Here is a 25,913-nt window from a genome sequence, read left to right on the forward strand (position 1 = left end):
GTTACAGTCATTGGGTGGGATTGCGGTCAGTGTAGACTCGATGGGCCGAATGGCCTCATTCTGCTCTGTGGGGATTCGAAACAGTCTTTATGATTCAAAAAATCCACTGGAAAAAGTACCTGTGGGACTGGCCAACGCAAGTATGCCCCACCAGTCACAGCTTTGGAAGTTAGATTTCAGGCATTTAGTTTTGAATTTGGAGTGGCAGAACTGCCTGTATGAACATTGTAATTCTAGGAGAATGCTTTCATTTCCAGGAGAGTTTCACAGTTGCAAAAAGAAATACATTGAAAGGTGCATATTAAAAATCAGGCACAAAATGAAGAACTAAGCAGGAATCAGATTCTGAAGGAGAATAGCAGTGCGTTAGGGGCATTGCCATGGTAAATTGCCCCTTACTGCCCTGGGATGCGTAGGTAAGAGGGATTAGCAGGGTAAAATATGTGGGGTTACAGGTATAGGTGGTATTGTTGTCGGTTCAGACTCATTGGGCCAAGTGGCCTCCTTCTCCACTGTAGGGTTGCTATGGCTCGATGGTATCATCCAGTGTCTGAAACAGCTAACCAGGTGAGTGGTTCCAATGGGTTTTGGTGGTTCCAGAATCCTTTCTCTGACAGCAAGAAGGATACCTTTCACAATCTCAAGAAATGTCCCAACATCACTTCACATCAAGTGGGGTGCAGTCACTGTTACAGCACAGGGAACCCAACAGGCAATTTCTACCTAGCAAGATCCCACACAAAATAGGAATGCCACTAACTGGATCAGTTATTTCAGCGACGTTGGCTGAGGGACGTATTAGGCACCAGGGAGGAATTATCTGCAACCGGTGGGTGGTAAATGTGTGGAATCCACTACCACAGAATGCAGTTGAGGCCAAAACGCCATCTGATTTCAAGAAGAAATTAGATGTTGCTCTAAAGGGGCTAAAAGGACTAAGGGATGTGGGGGGAAGGAGGGATCAGGATATTGAATTCGGTGATCAGCCATGATCATAATGAATGGTGAAGCAGACTCAAAGGGCCGAATGGCTTACTCCTGCTTCTAGTTTCTATGTTTCTTCAAACAATACTGCAGGATCCCTATACTCTCCTGTGCACTATGTCCCCTATACTCCCCTAAGAGGCACACTCACTTGAACACCCCATTCAAAAGAATGTGCAGCATTCTCAAAGTAATGCATCTGACAGGCAAACTCAGTGAGACTAGACTGGCACTTAATCACACAAAAGGTTAACCTTTCACTGGCAAGTACAGACCAACCTATTGCAATTTTGTTTTCACTACTGATTTAGTTCTCAAGTCCCTGGAGTGGGCTTGAACATAAAGTTTTAAAGTTTATTTATTAGTCACAAGTAGCCTGACATTAACACTGCAATGAAGTTATTGTGAAAATCTCCTAATCGCCACACTCTGCTGCCTGTTCGGGTACACTGAGGGAGAATTTAGCGTGGCTAATTCACCTAACCAGCAGATCTTTGCAGTATGGGAGGAAATGTATGGGAGCACCTGGAGGAAACCCACACAGACACGGGGAGAACATGCAAACTCCACACAGACAGTGATCCAAACTGGGAATCGAACCTGGGTCCTTGGCAAGGTGAGGCAGCAGTGCTAACCACTGTGCCACCATGCCACCCCAATGACCTTCTGACAGGCAAATTCAGTGAGTCTAGACTGACACTTAATCACACAAAAGGTTAACAGTTCACTGGCAAATACTGGCCAACCTACTGCGATTTTATTTTCACTACTGATTTTCAATGTTGGCACTTTTCCCCATGTTTTACTAATGGGATCTAGCAGATTTCAGAACATCCCATGTATTAGTCAACACACTACTCCACAGAAAAACTGTTGCCAAAAACTCTTGTGCTCAATTCAATGCTCGATTCTCTTTACACAGGCTTACAATTTCCAAATCACAGGCTGCACTAAATTCAAATTGATCAAACTGAAAGGAGTTTCTCGCCTTTCCCAAGGCGGGGAATTGCGATAAACAAAAATACTCAAAACATTTCTCCTGACTGAGCACTGGTGATGTCTCACTTACCTTGCACTCAGAAAGCTCTTCCTGCTTCTAACCAGGATAAACACATTTCTCCCCTTAGCACCTGACTCCTCCTCCTGTTTTTTTTTGGGAAATTGGTATTAACAGTACCACAAGAAATGACATGCCATTGCAAATAGGTAATGTCATGGGGATGGGCACTCATTTAAGATTCCATGTAGAGTGTGGTTTGCAGTGGAGTTTGTTGATATCGTTGCCAGGGAAACTGAACCAAATAAAAAATCCTCCTCGGCTCAATCAAAATTGTGCACTTTGTCCACTTGTTGCAGTGAAAGGTTTCGCTTTGCCCCAAATCTCATCCCATCACCATATTGCAGCTGAAAAGCTTACGACAGGGCAGCCTGGAACCAAAGGTTGAATGGCTCTTAGCTCCAACTTATCTATTTCAACCTCTCTTCACACTGTGTAGCAGTTGTGGAGAGAACATTCCTTTCAAAAGAAAGTGGTGACTGAAGAGCAAGGAGGGCTAGGGGATTGTCCCAAAGCAGCAATCCTTTGCTATCAGGCTTTTGAATGGACCTATTGTATATAAGCCAATCTTTTGCTTCACTCTATCTGTGACTGCAACACTACCCTCTTAAAACATCGAACGTATCAGAGGATTAGATAGAGTGGACAATGAGAGCCTTTTTCCTCAGATGGTGACGGCTAACACGAGGGGACTTAGCTTTAAATTGAGAGGTGATAATTATAGGACGAATGTCAGAGGTAGGTTCTTTACTCAGAGGGTAGTAAGGGCGTGGAATGCCCTGCCTGCAGCAGTAGTGGACTCGCCAACTTTAAGGGCATTGAAATGGTCATTGGATAGGCATATGGATAACATTGGAATAATTTAGGTTAGAGGGTCATTAGATTGGTTCCACTGGTCGGCGCAACATCAAGGGCCGAAGGGCCTGTACTGTGCTGTAATGTCCTATGTTCTACGTATTCAAGAGACTGGATATAGCACTTGGGGTGAATGGGATCAAAGGTCATGGGGAGAAAGCAGGATTAGGCTATTGAGTTGGATGATCAGCCATGATCGTAATAAATGGCGGAGCAGGCTCAAAGGGCCAAATGGCCTCCTCCAGCTCCTGTCTTCTATGTTTCTACATCTCTCTTCTTTCCTTCTCCCCTATGTACTCTATGAATAGTATGCTTTGTCTCTATAGTGCGCAAGAAACAATACCTTTCACTGTATCCCAATACAAGTGACAATAATAAGTCAAATCAAATCAAATCAAAAGATCATCAGATCAAATCTTGAATTGTTGTAGTCCAGCTGATGTTGGCACCATTAGGAAAGGGATTCCAGGATTTTATCCCCGTGATTTTATCCCAAATCCAATAATAAATCAATCAAATCAAAAAACATAAATTGTTGGATGAGTGTAGTTTTTCTTTGTTGCTTGTTTGATTCTTACAATAGTATTTTGTACATTCCTCCCTTCCTTCAGGAAAGAAGATTTCAGAATGAACTAAGCAGGAATATCAGACATACAGCATGGTAGGTGTAGCACTTGGGAGGGAAAAAGTGACTTTGAAGCCACAGTTTCCAAAGCAGGTGGGGTGGTGGCACAGTGGTTGGTGCTGCTGCCTCGCAATGCCAGGGACCTGTGATCAATTCTAGCCTCAGGTGACTGTGTGGAGTTTTCACATTCTCCCCATGTCGGCGTGGGTTTCCTCCAGGTGCTCTGGTTTCCTCCCACACTCCAAAGACATGTAGTTTGCAGTTTAGATGGATTGGCCACAGTAAATGACCCCTCAGTACGTGTGTGTGCATATGCATTTTCTTTGCTTCTTGCCAACAACTCAACTGTTACAAGAGGCAATCTCTCAGCAACAGCATAACACGTCAGGTCCACACAGTCATCATGAGACTTAGTGCAGGAGCATCGTACATTATTTATGTCACAACATGCTTAACTGTCATGAACACATTGCATTTGTACTTCATGAGTTATCAATACCAATTTTCAATGTTGGTGTCTTTAATATCAGTCAAAGCAATTTTCTCACATTGATTACACCAAAATGTTTCAATGCTGCTTTCGAGGTAATACTGCAGGACTTTATGAACTTATAGTCACACAGTTATGTTGAACTTGAAGTTGCAATTAAATGAGCTACTTAATATAAATCTTTATAAAGCTAACTACACTTCAATATTCTGAACAACGCAATGGCAATCAAGGTGTCAGAACAAACCAAGCAATGGTGGTTTGTTCTCTTGCTTCCTATTCAGAAGGCTATGGTTTCAAGTTGCACCCTACTGACACAAAAGCTCAGCACCATCTTTTGAGATGTTAAACTGAGGTCCCATCTGCTCCCACAGGTAGTTGGAGAAAGATCCTATTTGGAAGAACTGCAAGAGGCCAAGATTTCTCTCTCAACCAACATCTGATTCTCTGGCTGTTATCTGGAGAGGTGATGGCTGACTGGTATTATCACTGGGCAATTAATTGAGAAGTTCAGCTCACGTGCTAGGTCCCCAAGTTCGAATCCCCCCATGCCGGATGGTGGAATTTGAATTCAATTTTAAAAAATCTGGGATTAAAAATCTGCTGGTGATCAAGAAAGCATTGTTGATTGTGAGAAAAATCCATCTTGTTCACTTTAGGCAAGGAAATCTGTCACCCTTTCTTGGTCTGACCTACATGTGACTCCAGATCCACAGCAATGTGGTTGACTGTCAGCTGCCCTCAGACAATAAGGGATGGGCAATAAATGCTGGCCAGCCAGCGATGCCCATGTCCCATGAATGAATAATTTAAAAAAGCACATTGTTGTTTGTGGGAGTTTGCTGTGTGCCAATTGGGTGCCATGTAATGCATCCAACATAACAACATTATATATATTTGATTATATATATTTGATTATATATATTTGGGCTGTAAAGCACTGTGGGGTGTCCTCAGGTTGTGAAGCTATGTAAATACAAGTCTTTCCCTCCACGAATATATACAGCTAACCCTCCATATAACATGCATTCTTAGAGTATGGACCTTCTGCTTCCAATAAAAGAATATTCCTTATTGTTTCGAAGATCAAGGCCTGCAATGACTCTTAAGCCTGCAACTCTCTGGCTGAGGTGGAAGTGCTACCAACAGAGTCAAGCTGACTCCCTCAAGCCAAGCTTTTTTAAACTCTGGAAGCACTAGATTATAAAATGATAAGAAAGTTGTTCATCTCCCAATTTTATGACAGAACAAAAATTAGATGGCAGGATACGAAATGTACCTTATTATCTTTTTTAGTTGTCAGTTGGTAATGGCGGTAATAGTAGAAAGTATTCTTTCTGGCTGTATCACAGCTTGATACGGCTTCTGCTCTGCCCAAGACCACAAGGAACTCCAAAAGGTTGTGAATGTAGCCCAATCCATCACACAAACCAGCCTCCCATCCATTGACTCTGTCTGCACTTCCTGCTACCTTGGCAAAACAGCCAGCATAATTAAGGACCCCACACATCCTGGACATTCTCTCTTCTGCCTTTTTCTGTCAGGGAAAAGATACAAAAGTCTGAGGTCATGGACCAACTAACTCAAGAACAGCTTCTTCCCACTAGCATCAGACTTTTGAATGGACGTACCTCACACAAAGTTGATTTTTCTCTACCCCCTCCCTATGACTGTAACACTACTTACTGCATTCTCTCCTTTAATTCTCTATTAATGGTATGTTTTGTCTATATAGCATGCAAGAAACACTACTTTTCACCGTATACTCATACATGTATTAGTACATAGGTGGCACGGTGGCACAGTGGTTAGCACTGCTGCCTCACAACACCAGGGACCTGCATTTGATTCCTGGGTTGAGTCATTTTCTGTGTGGACTTTGCATATTCTCCTTGTGTCTGCATGGGTTTCCTCCAGGTGCTCTGGTTTCCTCCCACAGTCCAAATGTGTGTGGGTTAGGTGGATTGGCCATGTTAAATTGCCCCTTAGTGCCAGGATGACTAGCTAGGGTAAAATGCATTGGGTCTACGGAGATAGGGCCTAGGTGGGATTGTGGTCGGTGCAGACTCGGTGGGCCAAATAGCCTTCTTCTGCACTATAGGGTTCTATGATACGACAATAATAAATCAAATCAAAGGAATCTATTATGTGTCATACACAACACTTTCCTCAAAAATAGACTATTGAGAAAAGCATGTGGAGAGTTGTTCACTTTCTGTAAAACCCCTTGTGTAATAACTTGCTGCTACCTGATGTGACAAATGACTAAAGGATATATTGATGAGGAGAACTATATACAATGAAGGGTTTAACAACACGACCATTCAGATGTACTTCCAACAACATCCCGACTCCTACTGAAGCCAATGGGAATGCTTGTCCTTGATCCCACTTGGCCCAGGTTCACGCACTTGCACTTCATTGGTTCCAGGTGTCCCACAAAGGATCGCCCCTTAAAGGAGCCACGCTGCCACACCTAGCGCGGCAAAACATGCGCAGCACTTTCTATTAAAATCTAAATCGAAATACCTCAGCACATTTTTCAATAGTATTTTTCAAATGCAGTTTACATCAGTAAATTTACCCTCAGCGTAATTAGTTGCTTTAATAACTCAGCCACCAACAGTGAAATGCAAAAGTGAAATATCCAGTGTGTCGTAAAATTTCAGCAATATTATGCAAGCCAAACATCAGGAGCAAAGCCAAGGAATGCTTCATTGGCTCAGCCCACCATGAACATCTCTCTCCGGTCCTCTGCTTTCATTGATTCTACAGATGTGTCCACTCAGTTCACTGCTCTCCATAAATTTAAAGGATCCTGTTAGCTATTGTTCAAAGCTGAGGGCTTTATTTCCAAGACAAACAGTGCAATTTTCAGTCGCATTCTGGCTGTGTTAACTGCTCTTCCCGTTATTATTTTCATTAATTCACCATCTAATAATCCCGCTCTTCTTCCCTCCCTCCAATTCATCCCCTGCGGCTTTTGAATAAGATTTTTCTCCACAGATTGAATTCTCCTTCCCCTTTCCTGAATGTAAAGGCTCCATTACTGAGCCAGCCTCTCATGGACACCAACCAACATCCCGTGTGTCAACCTTCACTAGGATTGCCCGCGTGCTGCCCGACCCTATTGGGCGTCATCACCAAATTCAGAGAGCGCAGAAGAGATTTACCAGGATGCTGCCTGGATTAGATGGCCAGAGCTATGAGGAAAGGCTGGACAAACTAGGGTTGTTTCCTCTGGAGTGGCGGGGGCTGAGGAGAGACCTGATAGTAGTCTATAAAATCGTGGGAGGCGTAGACAGGGTTGAGAGTCAGAATCTTTTTTCCAGAGTTGAAATGCCTAATACTAAGGGGGTAAGCACTTAAGGTGAGAGGAGGAAGTTCGAAGGAAGTGTGAGGGAGCAAGATATTTTACACAGAGTGGTAAATATCTGCCAGGGGTAGTGGTGCAGGTAAATATGATAGGGGTCTTTAAGGTGCTTTTAGATAAGCATATGATTATGCAAGGAATAGAGGGCGACACGGTGGCACAGTGGTTAGTACTGCTGCCTCACAGCTCCAAGGACCTGGGTTTGATTCTCAGCTTGGGTCATTGTCTGTATGGAGTTTGCACATTCTCCCCATGTCTGCATGGGTTTCCTCCGAGTGTTCTGGTTTCCCCCCACAGTCCAAAGCTGTGTGGGTTAGGTTGATTGGCCATGCCAAATTGCCACTTAACGTCCTGAGATCTGTAGGTTAGAGGGATTAATAGGATAAATGTGTAGGGTAGTGCGGATAAGGCCAAGCTAGGATTATTGTCAGTGCGGATTCAATGGGTCTATTGGCCTTCTTCTGCACTGTAGGGATTCTATGACTTCTGGTGGGATATGGACCAAGGGCAGGCAGAAGGAATTAGTTTAATTTGGCATCATGTTTGGCACAACATCGTGGACCGAAGGGCCTGTCCCTGTCTGCACTGTTCCATGTTCCATGTTCTAATCGATCATCAATCAATGTCTGTACATGTATATGAGCAAAGAGTCACAGAACAACCATCAGTTTCGGGGACCTAGCATACTGCACCTCACTATTCTCGGACTCTTTTCTTCGTTTGTTATAGGGAGGTATTGCCAGCAAGAAATTGTCCATCTCTGATCGAGCTCAAGAAGATGGTGCAAAGCCATCTGCTGTAGTCCAGGTGATGAAAGTACCATAAGGAAGGGGTTTCCAGGATTTTGTCCAGTGACAGAGAAGGAGCTGCAATATAGCTCCAAGTCGGGATGGTGCGCAACTTGGAGGGATGCTTGAGCTGGGTTTGCTCTCATGAGGGCGCCGCCATTGTCCTTCTCGGGTGATGGAGTTTGCACATTTGGAAGATGCTGTCAAAGGAGCTTTGCCTCAGTGCATCTTCGAGGTGGCACACCCTGCTGTCACTGTGGGCTGGTGGAGCGAGTAAATGTTTAGGGTGGTGGTTGTGGTAGCAATCAAGCAGATTGCTATGTCTTGGATGGAGTGAAACTTGTTGAGTGTTGTTGTTGGGCCTTGTCGATAGTGGAGAGTGTTTGGGGAGTCAGGAGGTGAGTTACCTGCTGCAGAAATCCCAGCCTCTTACCGATTCTTGTAGCCTCCGTATATACATGGCTTATCCAATTAAGGTTCTGATCAATTGTACCTGCCAGTACATTGATGGTAAGCCCTTCAGTCTAGTTGGAGGAGTCAGGCTGAAGCCTTCCTCATCTGTATGACTGAGCTACTCATTGGTTAGACTCTCTGAGCCTTCAGAAAGCCACCTTTGCAGAACTAAGCCTCATTCTCGCCAAGGATTGTTAGAAGTGATTAGTTTCACTTCTTCTGTCCAGTATGCTGGGTTGATAGAAACACAGAACACCTACACTGAGAATGAGGCCATTCAGCCCATTAAACCTCCATCAACAACAATCCCACCCAGGCTTTAACCCTACAACCCCACATATTTACCCTGCTGATCCCCCTGACACTAAGAGGAGCTCAAAGATGTACAGGTTAGGTTAATTAATTGGCCACACTAAGTTGTCCCTTAGTGGCCCAAGATATATAGGTTAGATGGAACGATGCATGGCCAGTTAATCTAACCCACGCATCTTTGGACTGTGGGAGGAAACTGGATCACCCAGAGGAAACCCACACAGACACAAGGAGAATATGCAAACACCACACAGTCACCCGAGGCCGGAATTGAACCCAGGTCTCTGATGCCATGAGGCAGCAATGCTAACCACAGCACCGCTCTCTCACACTGAACTCAAGATACAGCTCTCCTGTTACCTTTCCCTTCAATCAGCTTTTAATCAATTAGCTTCTTTTCAACAAGAACTTCTCCGCTGGGAAACTCTAAATTCCTGTCAAATTTCCCAGCTGCAATCAGACTTTTGAATGGACCCACCTTATATTAAGTTGATCTTTCTCTGCACCCTAGCTATGACTGTTACACTACATTCTGCACCCTCTCCTTTCCATCTCCCCTGTGAACTCCATGAATGGTATGCTTTGTCTGTATAGGGTGCAAGGAACAATACTTTTCACTGTATCTCAGTATATGTGACAACAATAAATCAAATTGCAAGATTATTATCCGCAGTTTCCTTGCCAATATTTATCCTTTAATCAACATCACCAAACAAACAAAAATAGATTGAAGTAAAATACTGTGGATGCTGGAATCTGAAACAAAAACAGAAAATGCTGGAAAATCTCAGCAGGTCTGACAGCATCTGTGGAGAGAGAAAATAGAGCCAACGTTTTGGGTCATCCAGACATTATCTCTATTCTCTCCCCACAGATGCTGTCAGACCTGCTGAGATTTTGTGACATTTTCTAATTCTGCATCACTAAACAAAAAAAAAATGCCTGCTCAAAATCAAATTGCTCTTTGTGGGATCTTGCTGCCCATAGCAAGAGTGACCATACGTCAAAAATTCTTCATTGGCTGAAACCCACACAGATGATTCACACAGAATAAGGATTCGGAGACTGCAATCGCTGTCAAATGCTTGATCAGTCAATACTTTGTGCAAACCATTCCATTGATAAAGGAAGACTGGCATTTATATAGCAGCTTCTAATTTAATAAAACTATCAACTTCAACTGGTAAAAACACAATAGGCATTTTCACTTTGGGTGCAGAGGCTCCCTGTGTAAAAAAAAACTGCGCAAAGCTGTGACAAACTGTGCCAAATTATACTTTCTGCTTTGCAACCAAGATTTGTTCGTCACTTGCATTATGCAAATGAAAACTGTGCCAACTAATTTTTGTAATCGATTATTCCATTCATGCTGCAACAATTAAGTGTCCATACAACCGACGTGAAGCAAGACATAAATTGTACCGTCTCTTAATTAGCAGAGAATTTCAAATCATTATTAATTAATGTGTTGACTAAGGGAGACTAATCACCTGGTTGATATGGTTTCAGTTCCATCTTAATTCAGCTATGCCTGTCAAATCTGAGTATAGCTCCACTCAAGGTAAGTGGAAGTAAAAGCTCGTAACGCTCCCACTTCCGCTTCTGTGGTTTCTCAGCTCTGGACAGCTGCTCCCCAGTCCAACTCCCTCATCTGCACTGACCCAATAAGACTGACCACAGGCACGCATGACTAACATCAAATTCACTGTTCTCCCTTTCTGGATCCCTACCTCGATATCCGCAGCTCATGGTTGACTCTCCACATGCCCCGCATCTTCCACTAGAAAGTCATCAGTGTCCACTCGTTTCTCAAACAGCTGTTGTGCACACACCCTCCCTGCAACTGCCTCTGAAGGGAAGGGTTCCTCAGTAAACTCACCCTCAAACCCAGTGGTGGACAACCTGCAACCCGAGGGCCACACAAACCCATCTGGGTTCAGAGTGCGGCCTACGCAACATTTTATTGCCCATTGCCCATGCACAGGGATGTCACATTCCACTGATTTCCATCTGCATCATTTCTTTCATACCGGCCTGACTGAAGTGATGCGCATATAAAGCAAGGCAAGTGAAATGAGGTGCGTGCTGATTGCACACAACATTGACTGTGAGCACCGTGCACATCCACTGCATCCCTTACTTTGTTTTTATGAGTTGAAGTTGATAATACTTCTATTAACATATAAATTATTAAGCACTATCTAGAACTTGTTATTAAATATTTGCATGTATTTAATCTAATTCATGGGATCATGGTGAGTGAACAAACCTGATTTAAATCCTGCGGCCATTGAGAAGGAGGGCCACTCACTAGTCTAGGGTTGCCCATCGCTGTGCTAACCTTGACAAATGAACAGAATCTCCAATCTCCCTTTCATTGAAAAAACCTTGAACAATTCATCACCTCCCAAACTCACATCCACCTTTCCTTAAACCGAGGCTGAGACTTTACACTCTCCCCGCCCCCTGTGCCATGTTTCCTGGAGCAGAAGGGGATTGCAATTAGCCACTGCTACCATCTTCTGGTCCCACAAATATCTTCGGCATTTTGCGTGGCTCATGCCCTCCGCCACTGGGGAACAAACCCCTCGATAGGGGTCATCGAGGAGCGGACCAGAAGATCCCGCTGGCAGGAAGGACTGAGAAATTCAGCTCTGAATCCCTGATAAAATCTCCATTCCACCACAATATTAGAATTGAACTAATCAAGAATATAATTGACATTCTGTGTGACAGAGGCTTTGTTACACTCATCCATTTCATCTTTGTCTGCCGCCATGTGCATTGTCATGTTGATCCTTGTCCAACATCTCACTGCCATGAACCAACTCAGTGAGATTGTCTTTACTTGTCTAACTATTGACTGTCCAATTAAAGAACAAAGAACAAAGAAAATTACAGCACAGGAATAGGCCCTTTGGCCCTCCAAGCCTGCACCAACCATGCTGCCTGACTGATGTAAAATCCCCTGTCCTTCTGGTAACCATATCGCTCCATTCCCATCCTATTCATGTATTTGTCTAACGCCCCTTAAAACTCACTATCATATCTGCTTCCACTACCTCTCCAGGCACCCGCCTACCTCTGTGTAAAAAACTTGCCTCGCACCTTAAACCTATGCCCCCTAGTAGTTGACTCTTCCACCCTGGGAAAAGGCTTCTGACTATCTACTCTGTCCATGCCCCAGATAATCTTGTAGACTTCTATCAGGTCGCCTCTCAACCTCCGTCATTCCAGTGAGAACAAACCAAGTTTCTCCAACCTCTCTTCATGTCCTCCATACCAGGCAACATCCTGGTAAATCTTTTCTGTACCCTCTCCAAAGCCTCCACATCCTTTTGATTGTGTGGCAACCAGAATTAAACACTCGGTTCCAAGTGCAGCCTAACTAAGATTTTATAAAGCTGCAATGTGACTAGCCAATTTTAAACTCAATGCCCCGGCTGATGAAGGCAAATATGCCATATGCCTTCTTGACTACCTTCTCCACCTGTGTTGCTACTTTGTGACCTTTGTACCTTTACACCCAAATCCCTCCGCCTATCAATACTCTTAAGGGTTCTGCCATTTACTGTATATTTCCCATCTTTATTAGATCTTCCAAAATGCATTACCTCACATTTGCCATCTCTCCATCCATGTCTCCAACCAATCTATATCCTGCTGTATCCTCTGATGGTCCTCATCGCTATCTGCAAATCCATCAATTTTTGTGTCATCTGCAAACTTACTAATCAAACCAGTTACATTTTCCTCCAAGTCATTTACATATATTACAAACAGCAAAGGTCCCAGCACTGATCCCTGAGGAACGCCACTTGTCACAGCCCTCCATTCAGAATTCACCCTTCCACTGCTACCTTCAAGGCCGAGCCAGTTCTGTATCCATCTTGCCAGCTTACTTCTGATCCTGTGCGGCTCCACCTCTGTGCCATGAGGGACCTTGTCAAAGTCCTGCTGAAGTCCATGTGGACAACATCCACTGCCCTACCCTCAATCACCTTCATCACTTCCTCAAAAAACTCAATCGAGTTAGTGAGGCATTGTACCCACAGCGTTGCGAGCAATGTCTTTGTTACCTGCAGATTTCACTATTCCCAAACTCTCCTTGCCAAACTCCCTACCCTGAACCCTCCAGCAACTTCAGGTGATCTGAACATCTGCTGCCTCTATCCTTTGTCAGTGGAGCTTCCAAGCCTGTTTATGAAGGAGATACTGAGATGAGGACGCTTTGGTGGAGATTATTTATTGCTTGCCACTATTATCTATTACTTCTCCACTCTGACACAATCTCCACAGTGCTGACTGACTCTTATATACACATTGGGGTATAATTAATGAATCAATAACCATAGATCATAGATCATAGGGCGGCATGGTAGCACAGTGGTTAGCACTGCTGCTTCATAGCTCCAGGGACCTGGGTTCGATTCCCGGCTTGGGTCACTGTCTGTGTGGAATTTGCACATTCTCTTCAAGTCTGCATGTGTTTCCTCCAGGTGCTCCAGTTTCCTCCCACAGTCCAAAAGATGCATGGGTTAGGTTGATTGGTCATGCTAAAATTGCCCCTTAGTGTCCCGAAATGTGTAGGTTAGAGGGATGAGTGGGTAAAATATATAGGGATATGGGTGTAGGGCCTGAATGGTACAGACTCGATGGGCCAAATGGCCTCTTTCTGTACTGTAGGGTTTCTATGAATAACCAATAACTACCCACCTTATCACCTTAAACTACTCAATATTCAACACTCATCAACAGAACATTTTAGACCCTGGCATCCTATTCCTTTTGACTCTGTCACAGCTTGCTAATTTTTTTTATTCATTCATGGCACATAGCCTTCATTGGCTAGCCAGCATTTATTGCCCACCCCTAGTTGCTCTTGAGAAGGTGGTGGTGAGCTGCCCTCTTGAATTGCTGCAGTCCGTGTGTTGTGGGTTGACCCACAATGCCATTAGGGAGGGAATTCCAGGATTTTGACCCAGCGACTGCGAGGGAATGGCAATGTATTTCCAAGTCAGGATGGTGAATGGCTTGGAGGGAACTTGCAGGTGATGGTGTTCCCATGTATCTGCTGCCCTTGTCCTTCTAGATGGAAGTGATTGTGGGTTTGGAAGGTGCTGTCTAAGGATCTTTGGTGAATTACTGCAGTGCATCTTGTAGATAGTACACACTGCTGCTACTGAGTGTCGGTGATGGAGGGAGTTCATGTTTGTGGATGTGGTGCCAATCAAGTGGATTGCTTTGTCTTGGATGGTATCGGGCTTCTTGAGTGTTGTTGGAGCTGCACCCTTCCAGGCAAGTGGGGAGTATTCCACCCTGAATTCACTCCTGAACTGTGCCGTGTGGATGGTGGATAGGCCCTGGGGAGTCAGGAGGTGAGTTACTCGCCACAGTATTCCTAACCTCTGACCTGCTCTTGTAGCTACTGTGTTTATGTTATGAATGCAGTTGAGTTTCTGGTCAATGGTAACCACAAGGATATTGACATTGTTTCCCAGTTCCCAATGCCTCAGATTTATAATTCTCATCCTCCTTTCTCAATCTCACCAAGCCCTCACTCTCACCAGCCTACCCAACCCTGTCCTCCGTGACTGTATCTCCTCTAGCCCTACATACCTCGAAGAGCTCTGTCTTTTGCTGACTCTGGTCTCTAAAGCATTGCCGCAGCTAGCTAGATCACCTGCTCTCTCAGGTCTATGCTGTGGAAATGGTTCCACAAATCTTTCCATACAGAATGATCCAGCATAAAGGGAGGCTATTTGGTACATTGTGCCCATGATAACTCTTTGGCAGAGCTTATTCCATTTGTTCTAACACCTTCTTGCTATTTCTCAAAATGATGACTTTTCATTGATCCAATTCTCTTTTGAAAGTTATTAATGGGATATCTTCCATCATTGTTTCAGACAGTTGATTTCTAGAACACAGTGATTCGCTGTCTAATTTTTTGCCCACCATACCAGCTTTGTTTGTTCCGTCAATCACTTTCAATTGGTATTCTCCGGTTACCAATTCATCTGCCACAGGGAAGAGTTTCACCTGATTTACTCTATCGAAGTTCTAAGCTTTTTAAATACCTTCATCTAATTCTCCTTTTAACCTTCTCTATGCTGGAGGGAACAACCCATTTCTCTACAGATAAAAGCAAAATACTGTGAATCTGAAACAGAAACAGAAAATGCTGGAAAAATTCCTCAGGTCTGACAGCATCTGTGGGGAGAGAATAGAGCCAATGTTTTGAGTCTTGACGACCCTTCCTCAGAGCTCTGAACATACCTGAAGTTCAAAATCCCTGGTCATTCCAATAAATATTCCAACCTGCATATCTTCCTGTGAGGCCCCTCCTCCAAGCAAGCTTTAGAATCGTATCATAGAATCGCCACAGTACAGAAGGAGGCCATTCGGCCCATCGAGTCTGTACCGACCACAATCCCACCCAGGCCCTATCCCCGTAACCTCATGGATTTCCCCTGCCAGTCCTCCCGACACTCGCACGGCCAATCCACCTAACCTGCACACCTTTGGAGTGTGGGAGCATCTGGAGGGAACCCGCGCAGACACGGGGAGAATATGCAAACTCCACACGGGGTCACCCAAGGCCGGAATCAAACCTAAGTCCCTGGAGCTGTGAGGCAGCAGTGCTAACCGCTGTGCTGTTTTCTTTATTCATCCCCAATCTCTTGCCATAGTGCCCATGTTTTCTCTGATCCTGCATCTTGAAATGCACAAGCTTATATTTTGAGCTTAAGGCAGCTGCATAAATGCAGGTAGTTGTTGCATTTCAACTATCACTAATTGACAAGTTGAAAAATTAACTCAATGTCAAATTACTTTCCTCGAACATGTTACAAAACTTGACGGACTAGTTTGCGCAGTAACATAACAGTTGGGGGGTGGGGGTGAAAGAGCAGTTGAGATTTTTAATGAGCCTCTTGACTTAACCTAATGCTGAAATCACACCAAAAAGCACTCATTTTCTCTCAGCGAAGCTGCTTTGTGAAGGATATGATTGACACAACTTGACTCCGGGTTGAGACCGGGAATATGAGTCAGAGAAAACAGAACTGTACTGTTATTCACCAAGGCAGTTTGGTACACGTACTTCAACAAATGCCAAGTGCTGGAGATATTAAATTAAATTTGGAAGCCTCAAATTCCAGTGAGATTGTTGGGTTTATAATTTTCATTTTCTGCCACGGTGTGATCTCATGTTTTCGAAAACAAAAGTGACATAAACACATCAATTACACAACATGATTCACGCAGATGCATTAAACAATTTAATATTTACTTCCCTGCACACAAGTACAAATGTGCATCTACTGGCAGAACTCCCGTGATGTTGCTCGCAGAGAATGAGCTTAAACGCGACATTTGAAATGTTGACCAGTTGTCCGCTGAGAACGGCATGGGTTTGGGTGGAAAACCCAATTTGATGCTGGGTTGGAACCTATTGCAGCAAATAACCGGCATCCTAACTCACCCTGCTCCTGTTCCAAACACAGCCAGTATTGTGGGCAGACGCAGCATCTACTGTGGTGTTTATAAAGTGATGTGGAGTTGCCGGCGTTGGACTGGGGTAGGCCACAGTAAGAAGTCCCAAAGCTTCAGGTTAAAATCCAACAGATCTATTTGGGATCAAGAATTTTCGGAGCGCTGATGAAGGAGCAGCACTCCGAAAACTCGTGATTCCAAATAAACCTGTTGGCTTATAATACTATCAAGAGATCGCGGAAACTCGATCAGAAATTGAACACAAATTAGGCTTAAGAATCACTGAAACCCTACAGAGGCCTTTTGATCCATCTAGTCTGCACAAACTCTCCCAAAGAACATCTCCCTTGGCCGTCCCTTCCACCATATCCCTATAACCCCACTCACTTACCATGGCTAATCCACCTAACCTATACATCTCTGGACACTAAAGCAGCACTTTAACATGGCCAATCTGCCCAACATGTACATCTTTGCATTGTGGGAGGAAACCCATGCAGACACAGGGAGCACGTGGAAACTCCACACAGCCACACAGCCTTAAGGAGCACGATGGCACAGTGGTTAGCACTCTTGCCTCACAATGCCAGGGATCTGGGTTCAATTCTGGCCTTGGGCGACTGTCTGTGTGGAGTTTGCACATTCTCCCTGTGTTTGCATGTGTTTCCTTTGGGTGCTCAGGTTTCCTCCCACAGTCCAAATATGTGCAGGTTAGGTTGATTAGCCATGCTAAATTGACCCTCATGTCAGAAGGATTAGCAGACTAAATATATAGGATTGTGGTTGGTGCAGATTCGATGGGCCAAATGGCCTCCTTCTGCACTGTAGGAATTCTATGATTCCAAGAGATTGTGGAAACTCAATCAGAAATTGAACACAATTTGGGCTTCAGAATCATAGAATCCCTACATTGCAGAAAGAGGCCTTTCAGCCCATCTACTCTGCATTGACTCTCCCTGAAAGAACATGCCTCCCAAGCCCTCGCCTCCACCATATCCCCACAACCTCACACACTTACCTTGGCGAATCCATCTAACCTATGCATCTTTGGACACTAAAGAGGCAATTTTAGCATGGCCAATACACCTAACTTGTGCATCTTTGGACTGTGGGAGGAAAAATATGCAGAGCCTTAGGACAGAATGGTGGCACAGTGGTTAGCATGCTGCCTCACAGCACCAGGGACCCGGGTTCAATTCCAGCCTTGGTCAACTGTGTGGAGTTTGCACATTCTCCCCGTGTCTGCGTGGATTTCCTCTAGATGCTCCAGTTTCCTCCCACACTCCAAAGTTGTGGGGATTTGGTTGATTGACCATGCTAAATTGACCCTCTTATCAGGGGGATTAGAAGACCAAATATGTGGAGTTATAGGAATAGGGTGGGTGGGGTCGCTTCAGACTCACTGGGCCGAATGGCCTCCTTCTGTACTCTAGGGATCCCAGGATTCAAGGGGATCAAATAAGCCAGTCGTCTAAGGCAGGAATTGAACCCAGGACCCTGGTGCTGTGAGGCAGCAATGCTAACCACTGCGCCATTTAGTGATCCTTCGTGTCAGTTGAGCCAATATTGGGGAAATAATGCAAAATGAATCAACGCAATTGAGGATAAACCACAAATATTTTATCGCCAAAGCTTAATTAAAGTTGTTTCAAAATTCAAATTGTCTGAGAGTTAATTTTAGCAATGATTTTTATGGCATTTACATTCCTTGTTTCAAATTCTTGGATAATTCACTTTTTTTTCCATCCAAAACACGACTGAATTATCCGTAGGTTGCTCGCATTTTCAAAAATACATCACATTTAATTGAATCTTCATTTTGTTGAGATAAGGAAGAATTAAAATGTAATATAAAGCCGGAAAAAAAAAACCCACTGACTTCATAATGGAAGCAAACTCAAATGGAAAGTAACTGTTCAATCAATAATGAGATTAGATAGAAATCCCACACCAATGGAAAGTACAATGTCGTAAGTAAAATAACTTACCGAAAGCCAATGTGGACTTTAGATGGCAGTGTTTCGGTTGTTAACCAGAGAACATTATTTCAGTTCAACAGCCACGAGATGTGATTCTGCAAAGAGAATTTTTTAAAAAATGTTAAATCTAAGCAACTAGGATAAAGTCATTATATTAATCCTTTATAAAAGTTTATTTATTAGCGTCACAAGTAGGCTCACATTAACACTGCAATGAAGTTAGTGTGAAAATCCCCCAGTCGACACACTCCGGCACCTGTTCGGGTGCATTGAAGGAGGATTGAATCACACTCCAGCGCCTGTTTGGGTACACTGAGGGAGAATTTAGCATGGCCAATGCATCTAACCAGCATGGCTTTTCGGCTGTGAGAGGAAACCCCACACAGACATGGGAGGTATGTGCAGACTCCACACAGACAGTGACCCAAGCTAGGAATTGATCCCAGGTCCCTGTGTTGCGAGGTAACAGTGCTAACCACTGTGCCATCACATGAGGCCACACTTAGAATACTCGGGCATGTTGTCTTCGGAGTGACATTGATTGGTCAATAAGAGGTGCCAAAGGGAAATTTGACATGGCCGCTAACTCTCACCAACTTTTACAGATGCACCATAGAAAGCATTCTCTCTGGTTGTATCACAGCTTGGAATGGCTCCTGCTCTGCCCAAGACCGCAAGGCGCTCCAAAAGATCGTGAATGTAGCCCAATCCATCACATAAACCAGGCTCCCATCCACTGACCCTGTCTACACTTCCCGCTGCCTCAGCAAAACAGCCAGCATAATTAAGGACCCTACGCACCCCGGACATTTTCTCTTCCACCTCCTTCCATCGGGAGAAAGATACAAAAGTCTGAGGTCACATATCAACTGACTCAAGAACAGCTTCTTCCCTGCTGCTGTTAGACTTTTGAATAGACTTATCTTGCACTAAGTTGATCTTTCTCCACACCCTCACTATGACTATAACACTACATTCTGTAATCTTCTGTTTCCTTCTCTATAAACGGTATGTTTTGCAAAGCGCGCAAGGAATAATATTTTTCACTGTATGTTAATACATGTGACAATAATAAATCAAATCAAATCAAATTCTGATGATTCAGACATAAATCACCAGCTGGGAAAGATGCAATGGCCATTTTAAGTGGACCTTGGAGTCAGGTTGCTTGTTGTGGAGCCAGGGATCAGCAGCAGTGAGGGGAGAGAGGAGGTACAGCAATGAACGGTTCCGCTTAGAGGAACTCAGAAATGATCCTGCTCCTTCCATCTTGACATTCAATTAAGTTACTTGCCCTCTTGGCTGGACCCATTGGCCAAATTCAGTCCCACAAGATCAGGACCACCTCTAAAGCCATTACCGCTGCCATCTAGAGGCCAGCATACCAATTTGCTGTGACTGTCTTTTGCTAGCGTCCTGAGGCACATGTATCACATGGGGCCTCAGCTTAATAGCTCATGTGAAATATATTGATAAATGACAGTCAAGGCAGATGGAAGGATCACAGGTATCCTACTCTTTCAGAAAATATGGATGTTTCATCTTTTACATCCATTTACTGGTGTAATTCATAGAATCCCTACAGTGCAGAAGGAGGCCATTCAGCCCATCGAGTTTGTACCAACCACAATCCCAACAGGCTCTATTCCTGTAAACCCACATACCTACCCTACAAATCCCCTAACACTAGGATCAATTTAGCACGGCCAGTCAACCTAACCCACACATTTTTGGACTGTGGGAGGAAACAGGAGCACCCAAAGGAAACCCACACAGACAGTGACCCGAGGCCAGAATTGAACCCAGGTCCCTGGCACTGAGAGGAAGCAGTGCTAACCACTGTGCCACCATGCCGCCTATTTACAGGTCCCTAAAGAGTACTTTAGAGTAGGGCATTGTCTAAATCAGGAAATGAGGAGGGTTTGTAAAAAGGTCACAATTGTAATTATGGGTGACTTTAACATGCATATTGGCTAGATTAATCAACTCGGCAACATAGCTTTGAGGAAGAGTTCATAGAGTGTATAGAATCCCTACAATGCAGAAAGAGGCCATTTAGCCCATCAAGTCTGCACCGACCACAATCCCACCCAGGCCCTACCCCCGTATCCCGACATATTTACCCACTAATCCCTCTAATTTACACATCTCAGGACACTAAGGGGCAATTTTAGCATGGCCAATCAACCTAATCCACACATCTTTAGACTATGGGAGGAAACCGGACTATCCAGAGGAAATCCACTTAGACATGAGGAAAATGTGCAAACGCCACACAGACACAAACAGTGGCCCAAGCCGGGGATCAAACCCGAGTTCCCCTAAGAATGAGGGACTATTCCTTAGAAAACATGTTATGAAACCGGAGAACTGGCTACTTTAGATCTGATATTATCTAATGAGGAAAGGTTGTTTAATGGCCTTGTAGTTAAGGATCCACTTGGAAAGAGTGATCATAGCATGATAGAATTTCAAATTCAGATTGGAAGTGAGAGAACAGAATTACATATTTGAGTTTTAGCATTGGGCAAGGGTAAATGTGCAGGCCTAAGGAAAGAATTGGCCCAAGTGGACTGGACAAGGGTATTAAAGGAGAGGACAGTAGATGATCAGTGGCAGTTGTTTAGAGAGATATTAAAGACATCTCAACTAAGGTACATTCCTGGGAGGAAGAGGAATTACAAAAGGGTGAGAAATCATCCATGGCTTAATAAGGAAATCAAGGATAACATAAGGGCAAAAATGAGGGTGTATAATCCCGCAAAAATTGGTGGCAGCATGGAAGATTGGGAGAACTTCAAACAATGACAAAAGATGAATAAGTACAATATCAAAAATGCTAAAATGGATATGAAAGGAAGCTAACCGGAAACATAAACACTGACTCCAAAAATTTCTATCAGTATACAAAGAGGAAGAAAATAATGACAGCAGATATTGGCCCTTTAGAGGATGGAAACAGTGGGGTAATAACAGGAAACTTGGAGATGGCAGAGGCACTAAACCAATACTTTGACTCTTTCTTCACAGTGGGAAATAATAATTCTGTCTCAAAAACTGCAGTTAAAATTGTGGAACTTGGTGAAATTATTATAAACAGGGAGAAGGTATTCAGTAAACTGAAGGGTTTAAAAGTAAATATGTCTCCAGGACCTGGTGACCTACATCCTAGGTCTTAAAGGAGGTGGCAACAAAGTGATTATGATATTCCAAAATTCCCTGGATTCCAAAAAGGTACTGGTGGACTGGAAACGTGATGTGACACCCTTAGTCAAGAAAGGAGAGAGGCAAAAAGCGGGAAACTGTAGACCAGCCAGCTTGACCTCTGTGGTGGGAAAATTGCTGGAGTCAATCATTAAGGAGGAGGTTACTAAACACTTGGAGAAGCAAAGCTCAATTCAGTGTCAGCACGGTTTATGAAGGGAAAGTCTTGGTTGACAAACCTGCTTGAGTTCTTTGTGAAAGTAACCAGCAAGGTAGATAATGGGGATCCTGTGGATGTGATCAATCTGGATTTCCAGAAGACATTTAATAAGGTCACACACAAGAGACTGATTCAGAAGGTTAGATCCCAAAGGGTTGGGGGTAGAGTAGTGGCTTGGATTGAGGATTGGCTGACTGATAGAAAGCAGAGGGTTGGGAATAAATGGGTCCTTCTCCAGTTGATGTTCTGTAACTAATGGGGTCCCGCAGGGTTCAGTTCTCAGACCACAACTATTTACAATCCGTACTAGTGATCTAAAAGCAGAGACAAAGTGTAACACAGTAAACTTTGCTGACAACATGAAAATAGGTGGGAAATCAAACTGTGATGAGGAGATAAAAAGTTTACAAATGGATATTGACAGGATAGGGGAATGGGCCAGAATCTGGCAGATGGACTTCAATGTGGATAAATGGGAGGTTATCCATTTTGGCTGAAAAACTAAAAGGGCAAATTACTATTTAAATGGGAAACAGATTCAAAATGCATCTGTGCAGAGGGATCTGGGTGTCCTTGTGCATGAGTCTCAGAAAGTGGGTATGCAGGTTCAGAATGTTATAAGAAAGGCAAAGGGAATCTTGGCATTTATTGCAAAGGGTCTAGAGTATAAAAATAAAGAAGAGTTGTTACCATTGTATAAGGCACTGATGAGATCACACTTGGAGTATTGTGTTCAGTTTTGGTCACCTTCTTTGAGGAAGGATGTGGTGGCACTGGAGGCAGTTCAGAAGGTGTTCACAAGATTGATTCCAGGTTTGAAGGGACTGTTGAATGAGGAGCAGTTGAGTCATTTGGGTTTGTACTCGATGGAGTACAGGAGATTGAGGGGTGATTTGATCTAAAATACTCAATGGGATTAATAATGTAAATGTTAACCAAATGTTCTCCCAACTAGAACAGTCTGGGACAAGAGGTCATAGTTGTAGAGCAGGAGGGAGGAGGTTCAGAACAGAGATAAGGAGAAGCTACTTCTCACAGAGGGTTGTGAGTCTATGGAACTCACTGCCCCAGGGTGCAGTGAATACAGAATCAATCAATGGATTCAAGAAAGAGATAGGTAAGTATTTGATCAAAAGCAGGATAAAGGGCTATGAGGAAAAGGCAGAGAAGTGGAGTTAGGATGGGATGGAGATCAGCCATGATCATATAGAATTGCGAGCAGGCTCAAAGGGCTAAATTGCCTACACTCCTCCTAATTACTATGTTCCTATGTTCGCCTGAGAGGGAAGATAGGGTCTTAGTTTAATGTCTCAACCAAAAGAGAACACCTTCTACACTGTAGCATTCCCTCAAAACTGCAGAGGAGCGTCAGCCTACATGTTTGATGCTCCAGTCCTTAGTGTGGGACTTTGATCATTTAAAATATTAATAGAATATTAATATGGTGATTAAACTAACTCCAGAAATTTAAATAGCAGTGGTACTGTATTGTTGGGTAATTTCTCAGCATTCAGATGGCTGGAATGCTACGATCTTGTCGACAGCTGGGATTCTCCGATCCTGCTGCAAGGAATGAAGTTTTGGCTGAGCGCCAAATTCTCCATTCTCGCTGGGGGCAGGGCAAAGGAGGTCAAAGAATCCAGGCCAGTGCGTGGGCTCCAAATGTGACAAACCTGCCAAACCCGGGGAATACGATTGAAAGATCTCGTGGAGCTACATGAACAAGTTCAATATTTTTCTTTATATTAAACTCGTTGTCAATGTTCAAAGCGAAAGTATTGTATGCTATTGAAACTGATGGTTTCATCAAGCGTTTGGCTACAACTTGGCCTAATAATTGTTGTGTCACTTTCATTTTTTTGGCATATTGCATTTTTGAAAATAAATCCTACTTATAAGAGACCTCAAGAGGCCACAGTAGAGTCAAGGACACTATGTTGAGTTAGTGAGTTAACCCAGTGTCCTAGTCACTTTTTACACCTGCATACCAACATCACAAAGTGAAAAGATTGCTTGGGCATTATCGCTTTACTGATCTTGCTGTGCAGAACTTGGTTGCCACATTTCCTACAATAATGACCATTTCCTACAATAATGCCACATTTCCTACAATAAAGTACCTCATAAGAGGTTATTGCAGAAGGTCAGGGGACTTGGAGTTGGGGGTAGGGTGTTAGCGTGGATAGAGGATTGGTTGTCAAATAGGAGGCAGAGAGTGGGGGTCAAAGGGTGCTATTCGGATTGGCGGATGGTGACTAGTGGAGTGCCCCAGGGGTCGGTGCTGGGGCCTCAGCTATTTACCATTTATATAGATGATCTGGAGGAGGGAACCGAGTGTAGGGTGTCAAAATTTGCGGATGACACCAAGATTGGGGGAAAGGCAAATTGTGCGGAGGGTGGGGAGAGTCTGCAGAAGGATCTAGATAGGCTGGGCGAATGGGCCAGGAAATGGCAAATGGAATTTAATGTTGGCAAGTGTGAGGTGGTCCACTTTGGAAGGAAGAATGGTAGGAAGGACTATTACTTACGTGGCGAAAAACTGCAGCAGGCGACGGTGCAGAGGGACCTCGGGGTCCTTGTGCATGAGTCGCAAAAACCCAGCTTGCAGGTGCAGCAGGTGGTCAGGAAGGCGAATGGGATGCTGGCCTTCATAGCGAAGGGGATTGAATATAAAAGTAGGGAGGTCTTGCTGCAGCTGTATAGGGCATTGGTGAGGCCGCAGCTGGAGTACTGTGTGCAGTTTTGGGCACCGCACCTGCGCAAAGATATTTTGGCCTTGGAGGGAGTGCAGAGGAGGTTTACTAGGCTGATACCGGAGTTGAGGGGGTTGAGCTATGAGGAGAGGCTGAATGAACTAGGCTTGTACTCGTTGGAGTTTAGAAGAATGAGGGGAGATCTCATTGAGACGTATAAGATGATGAATGGGATGGATAGGATAGAGGTGGAGAGACTCTTCCCGCTCAAAAAAGACAGTAGGACTAGGGGGCACAGCCTCAAGATAAAAGGGGGGCGTTTTAGAACGGAGTTGAGGAGGAACTTCTTCACTCAAAGGGTGGTGAATCTCTGGAATTCTCTACCCGTCGAAGTGGTGGAGGCTGCCTCGCTAAATATTTTCAAGAAGCGGGTTGATGGGTTTTTGATAAGAGAGGGGATTAAGGGTTATGGGGAGAGGGCCGGAAAGTGGAACTGAGCCACGACAGATCAGCCATGATCTTATTGAATGGCGGAGCAGGCTCGAAGGGCCAGATGGCCTACTCCTGCTCCTATTTCTTATGTTATGACTTCAGGCTGTACTTTAACTTAATGGACTGGTCAGGAATTTTAACTTCACTGTGCGCATATGTCTTCACCAAACAAGTTCCCTGCCCATAAGCCAGCTTTATTGACAAGACACAGCTTCCAATTAGGCAGGGAACAGTTCAGTGGAGACAGTGGGAGAAGCAGACCAGCACCCTGGGTGGGAAAGGAGTCCACGGCGATCCAGAGGTATTGGAGGGTTGTGGCAATACTGAGGGGAGAGGGCGGACAATCCCAGGATGGGGGAGATCCTGAGGTTCCCTGTCTGTTGGGGAGGTGGGAGGGGTGGGATACAGAACCATAGGCCTGGAAAATTTAAGAGGAACAGGAGTGTAGGATATTGCAGTGATCTTGGAGGGAAGGTTATGGGGAGTTAGGAATGGTGGGGCGGGAGATCCCCAATTGTGGGAATGTACCTAGGTGGCAAGACCAAAAGATAGATGAAGAATCCAGGAGTCATTGTCTGGGTTTAGCTGCCAGAATTCCTGAAACCCGGAAAACCCAGTTGTACACAGTCAAATTTCTAATGGGGAATATCAATGAGGTTTTAAACCTCTGAATGATAGAGTCCTTCTGCACTGTAGGATTTTGTGATTCTACCAACTAACCTCCTTGGGAAGCTTGGTCACCTGACCACTCCCCAGTCAAATCAGGAATGTAGCAGTTTGGGTCAGGATTTATAACACTTTCAGTCCCATTTGATCATGACCGACCTGGGGTTAAAACTTCCCACTGAACTTCAACAATACATAATTGGCTGTAAAGTCCTTTGGGCCACG

The 25,913-nt window shown here is 44.2% G+C and overlaps 1 protein-coding gene across 2 annotated transcripts in view; it reads right to left on the bottom strand.

The window, feature by feature from the left end:
* shank2b (SH3 and multiple ankyrin repeat domains 2b) overlaps nt 1–25,913 on the bottom strand; it is a 919,901-nt gene that overhangs the window by 788,586 nt on the left and 105,402 nt on the right. For both annotated transcript variants that reach the window (XM_080189952.1, XM_080189951.1), the window contains exon 2: nt 18,423–18,508. The gene's annotated coding sequence lies outside the window, so the exon portion shown is untranslated. The remainder of the gene's footprint in view (nt 1–18,422; nt 18,509–25,913) is intronic.

This window comes from Carcharhinus amblyrhynchos, chromosome 6 (genome assembly GCF_965287045.1).
Source record: "Carcharhinus amblyrhynchos chromosome 6, sCarAmb.v2.hapA, whole genome shotgun sequence".
In the NCBI taxonomy this organism is placed as follows: domain Eukaryota; kingdom Metazoa; phylum Chordata; class Chondrichthyes; order Carcharhiniformes; family Carcharhinidae; genus Carcharhinus; species Carcharhinus amblyrhynchos.